This window comes from Anomaloglossus baeobatrachus, chromosome 1 (genome assembly GCF_048569485.1).
Source record: "Anomaloglossus baeobatrachus isolate aAnoBae1 chromosome 1, aAnoBae1.hap1, whole genome shotgun sequence".
Classification (NCBI taxonomy): domain Eukaryota; kingdom Metazoa; phylum Chordata; class Amphibia; order Anura; family Aromobatidae; genus Anomaloglossus; species Anomaloglossus baeobatrachus.
Window position 1 is genome coordinate 224,621,176 of NC_134353.1, and position 6,406 is coordinate 224,627,581.

Sequence of the window (6,406 nt, forward strand, 5' to 3'; positions counted from 1 at the left end):
ACCGGTCCGGTACCGCCGGGCCACCGCCCGTCCACGGTCCTTACGGCTAGCTCCAATAGGCCACTCCTGCAGACGGTCACCACCGTCTGCCAACCTTGCTGATCTGTCCGGGCCACACACCCGGACCAACTTCAGGCTGCTTAACTGCCACTTTCCTCCTTCCACTTCCAAACTCTCTCTCTCTCCACTCCTCAACTCATCTGCCTGCTTTTCCCGCCTCCAGGACTGTGAACTCTTCGGTGGGCGGGGCCAACCGCCTGGCCCACCCCCTGGTGTGGACATCAGCCCCTTGAGGAAGGCAACAAGGGTTTTTGTCTGACTTTGGTGTGCCTGACCAGGAGTGTGGGGTGTGTTGGTGTGTGCTGTGACGACCTGGCTTGTCCAGGGCGCCACATATGTAAACTCAGATTAAAATGAATGGGGTTGGCCACTTTCTCTTGTTATTACAGCTTTCCTCACAAACTGCCCACACAATGGCTGCTGGTGGGTAATCGTGTGACCAGACCAGTCCATAAGCCTCCTCCATTAGAAAAGCAGTTTCCTATGTGAGGCGTTTTACTATGGGAGGAGACTAATGGACAAATCTGGTCACATCCTCCTCCATCAGCAGTCATTGTATGGACAGAAGTGCTGGCCAGTTTCTGAGGAAAGCTGCACTAACAAGAGAAAGCGGTGACTTATTTTAACAGCCATAGTAGTTATAATAGAGGAACGCCATGTGACGGGTATCCGATATCGAGATAACTGACATAACATATTGTACTGAAAGGTGAACTTAAAAGGAACCTGTCAGGTCCCCAGTGCACCCAGAACCACGAGCAGTTCTGTAACTGTCCCAGCATCTAGTAGCACACATATACTCATCTTTAGGGTATGGTTCCACTTGCATATGACTCATGCGAGTCTCGCATCGGTATCAACCGGCATGGCCACACACTCTCCGGACATGAGTTCGTCAGATGCATGGAAATACATGCAGCCGACCTGCTCCTGGTGGCCCTGCCACTTCTGGTTACATGAGTATGACATCAGCAAGGTCCTTCTAGCCACTTTGACTTAGCCACAACCATTAGTAAACACTTCTATAATGGAATTAGCATAAATAAAAGATAGGGGGAGGAACAACAGGCAGGGGGGCTGGAATCACTATCAAAACCCACTCCAGCTATCAGCTGATCGGCAGCTGCTGCCATACAAAAATCTGTTCATTTTACAGACTTTACTTGCTTGGGTTTCAAAAACTATACTGTATCCTAGCAAACCACTAAAGGTAAGTATAGAATCAGCATGATAGTGCCAGTATAGCACTGGCTTTAGGTTATAAAGGAAAATCCTGGTGATTGGTGCGCTTTAAATGTGGTCTGCCTGAGTAAACCACTGATAGGCAAACACATGACCATTAATAGTCTATGGGGCTGTTCACATGTTCGTGTGTCTGCAAAAAAATCATGGAGACGGTGTTATTTTATCAGAATCAAGGATGAAAATCACTCTTACAAGTCTATGGGTCCAGGGGCATAACTACCGCAGTCGTAGAGGTCACCATTGCGAAAGGGCCCAGGAGGTTAGGGGCCCACGGCCTCCCTGCAGATCAGCAACCACCTCCTTTGTGAGAGAGGAGCTGCGCTGATCTGTTGCAGACCATGCGGCCGCTATATGACCTGCTGCCGTGCTGACACAAAGTCCCCCTGCCCAGTGTCAGCGGTGGCGGCATCAGGCCCCCTCCCCCCGTCATCGCGCACAGCAATGCTAAAGCATAAAGCTGCCTGTGCCGCTCCATGCTTCATCAGCCTCCCCCCGTACCTGTGTGGTAATGTCACTCCTGTGCAACTGCTGTGCTGAGGCATGCAGAGCGCAAGGCGGGAGGACGCTGACCAGAGCAGCGGGTGAACGGAGGAGAGAGATGAGGACAAGCAGCGGTGGAACGAGGAGAGGTGAGAGTAGAGCAGCGGGAAAATGAGGAGAGCGGTGAGTAATTGTTGTTTCTTTATATAAATTAGTGAGTACACAGTGACCAGAGGCCTGCATTATACATGGAGGCCTGGGGAGGCTGGCTGCATTATTATACATGAAGGCCTGGGGAGGCTGGCTGCATTATTATACATAGAGGCCTGGGGAGGCTGGCTGCATTATTATACATGGAGGCCTGGGGAGGCTGGTTGCATTATATATGGAGGCCTAGAAGGGGCTGCATTATACATGGAGGTCTATGGGGCTGCTTAATAAACATGAATTACACCTTATACATGGACTATAGGGGTGAATTATACATGGAGGAGTATGGGGCTGCATAATACAATATGAAGTTTTATAGGGTTGCGTTATAATACATATAGGACTATGGGGGCTACATTATAATGTCAGCGTCATTATCCCGTAGCCCGAGTGTCAGTGTCATTATCCCATACCAAAAGTGTCGGTGTACTTGGAGAGGGGGGGGCCAGGTCTGAACTTTGCACCGAGGCCCATCAAACTCTAGTTACGCCACTGTGGACTATCAATATGGCATCCAATTTTTATGCATACATTACAATTCTGTTAGATGGGAAATTGTAAATTATTCTGTAAATGATTAATAGCTGCACATGGATGACAAGTGAGAAAACAAATCACCCCACTTTTCTGGATGAGATTGGGACTGATCTTTTATACTCTCCTGTGACCCCAGCCTAAAAACTACAATATAGTGTATTAGGAAAAGAGAGAAATAACACAACTTTATTCTGTGTATAATTACGAGTACAGAAATACCAAATTGTTTTTTAGATTGTACTACTAAAACAAAGACAAAAACCATTCGTGAAAAAAGTTTTGTTTTAGGTTGCCATATTCTAAGATCCAAAAATGTTTTCATTTTTTCTAGAATGGAACTTTTTGAGGACTGTGTGTGAGATGAGCTATAGTTCCTATTGATACCATTTTGCAGGGCATATAACTTTTCAATGAATTAATATTCCAGTTTTTGTTGTTTTTTTGTGGGGTGGGGTGTGAGGCAGGGCTGTGGAGTCGGAGTTGGAGTTGGTATAAAATGGACCGACTCCGACTCATAAAATATATAATTAATTGGGTACAGCGGTTCAGTGCAGTATGTAATGAATATTCTTTCATAAGAATTTGGGAAAGTTATGAATTGTCCTATAAATGTCTGTGCTATTCCTGATGAAAGAATCTAGGCTTTTAGTTGAGATGAATCTGTGCTGCACTTCAGCTACATGATATAAGTAGTGATGTCACCATCTTACTACAGGGAAATTATCACAAACATGAGTGATGTACAGTTGAAAACCAGAAGTATCCATCCTCTCTCTATAAGGACACATATGCATTTTTTTCTCACTATCTAACATGAAATCAGAATAAAACTTTCCCGTTTTAGGTCAATTAGGAACCAAATTTATTTCTATTTGCCAAATGCAGAATAATAGTAGAGAGAATGTTTTAAGGAATTATTATTACTTTCTGCAAAGTCAAAAGTTTACATACACTAAGAGTACTATTCCTTTAAACAATATGGGACAGCCCATATACAGATGTCACGTCTCTGGTGCATCTGATAGGTTTATTGTCAACATCTGAGTTAATTAGAAACACACCTGTGGATGTATTTTAATGCACACCTGAAACACACTGCTTCTTAGTGTATCATCACAGGAAAGTAAAAAAATATCAGCCAAGATCCCAGGAAGAGAATTGTGGACTTTCTCAAGTCTGATAACTCCTTGGGTGCAATTTCCAGATACCTGAAGGTGCATCATTAATCAATACAAACAATTATACGCAAGTACAAACAAGAATGAAATGTCCAGCCATCATACCGCTCAGGAAGTGGACAGGTTTGTGTACCAGAGATGAACGTGCTTTGGTCAGACATGTGCATATCAACCCAAGAACAAAAGCAAAAGACCTTGTGAAGATGCTGGTGGAAGCTGGTAAGATTGTTTCATTAACCACAGTGAAACGAGTACTGTATTAACATGGGCTGAAAGTCTTTTTGGAGATATGTCCTGAATTTTTGTAGACCTGTCCTGTAGTCTGATGAAAGTAAAATTGAACTGTTTGGCCATAAAAAACCATTATTACAGTTGGAGGAAAAAAGAAAAGCTTTGAAGCCTAAGAACACCATCCCAACTGTGAAACACGGGGTAGCAGCATCATATGGTGGGGGTGTTTTGCTGCAGGAGGGACTGGTGAACTTTACAAAATAGATGGCATCATGAGAAAAGAAGATTATGTGGCAATACTGAAGCAACATCTCCAGACATCAGCCAGGAACTTAAAGCTTGGGCAGAAATGGGTCTGCCAAATGAACAATGACCCAAAGCATACTGCCAAACTGGTTACAGAGTGACTTAAGGATAACTAAGTCAATGTTTTGGAGTGGCCAGCACAAAACCCTGATCTCAATCCTATTGAAAATATTTGGGCAAAGCTGAAAAGGCCAGTGCGAGCAAGGTGACCAACAAACATGGCGAAGCTACAACAATTTTGTCAGGAGGAATGGGCCCAAATACCTACCAACTATTGTGAGAAGCTTGTAGATGGAGATCCAAGACGTTTCCCCCAAGTCATACAGTCTAAGGGCAATGGTACCAAATACTAATGAAATAGATGGAAACTTTTGAGTTTGCATAAAGTAATAAAAATGTCTTAAAGCATGCTCTATTCTGGCACTTGGCAAGTATAAATAATTTTGGTTCCTAATTGACCCAAAACTACTGAAAAAACTTTCCCAAAACGGGAAAGATTTATTCTGATTTCATGTCAGATGGTGAGAAAAACATGCATATGTGTCTTTATAGGGAGTGGATGAAAACGTATGGTTTCAACTGTATGAGGGAGTCTCAGTCGTAGAGTCAGAATCAGGGAAATTGAGAAGTCGGTTCTGTGGTTCCTGTATGGTCTGATAAGGACCGATAACTACAGCTCACAGTACCTTCTTACCATAGTTAAGGACATATTGGAAGTTTTAGGTTCATGCGATAAATATATATACAAGGCTGACCTGACATTACAATTGATGAACAGTGTACCGATTCTTGTGATGTATTCCTGTACTGATGAGGGATATGATGTTGTTTCTGTATTGATATGGGTTATATGGATGTTCTTCTGTACTGCTGGTGGTTCTGATGATGAATTTCTTTACTGATGAGCATTTTGATGCTTTGTTTCTGTGCCTATGGTGGTTCTGGTGATGTATTTCTGTACTGATGGGCATTTTGATGCTTTGTTTCTGTGCCTATGGTGGTTCTTGTGATGTATTGCTGTACTGATGAAGGTGTTGATGCTGTGTTTCTGTACCTATGTTGGTTCTTATGATGTATTTTTGTACCTCTGGTGGCTTCTGGTTAATGTATTCCTGTGCTGTTATAAGTCCTGATCCTGTACAAATGTAACAATTCAGAATTTGTAAGATTACATTATACAGGGCTATGTTAATAAAGTACTGTGCCATCTGCCAATTTAAGGGTTCCTATGTTTTTTAATGTTAGGAGTATTAAAGGGTTTGTCCCATGTTTGTGATATGTCTGCATTCACTCTGTCACTCTATGTGACTGCAGACTTCTGAATTCTCACAGCGCGCACACTGCACGCTGTCAGTATTCTCTGGTACCGACGGTGAGAATGGGAGGTCACAAAACCACAAGTATGCTATTTACATACATGTGGTCATGTGCTGACTAGACATGCATGGCCTTGATGAATGAAAATGAATTGCATGTGGCCAGAAGTATACAAATCACATATTTGTTGGACCCGTGAAAGCACCCCTAGAGGTGCGAAACGGTACCGTCGTCCTTGTGCTCCGCTCCCCCAGCTCCCTCATGTCTGTATCACCTGTCTGCAAAAAAGAAAAATAAAATAGATTTCTTGAAACCGTAGAGTGCTGCCAAAACTTCTCTTTTTTATGATATTAGTACTTGCTCTGGCTTCTTGGCATATAGCACCACGGTAGTTCAGGACTTCCACTTGCCGTCAGCTGTTTTTTTTCAGCCAAGTCCAATGTGAGGATACAGCAGCTGATCTGCACTTCAAGCACCCACAAGACAGGCTCTACATGGTATTGAGCCAAAGGACTCTCTTGCAGCATTTTCCACAGAGTGGTAAGCAGTGCAGTGCACAACTTGTTTTTTTCTTCTATTTTATCACAAATCACATATTTGTATAGACATTTATCTCAAACCTGGACAAGCCCTTTAATTGTAAAATTAAGCCCTGTAGCATGCCCAATCCTAACTGCGTGTAATATACTCACTGTCCGGATTAGGCTCTGCTTGCTGGTTCCAGCAGTCATCACATGGCCACTCCACTCATATGTGATTTTCATACTTACGGTCATCTGACAATTAGCTTTTCTTCTTACCGCTCTCTTTTTTTACTGAACAGTGAAACAATTAAAAAGAGC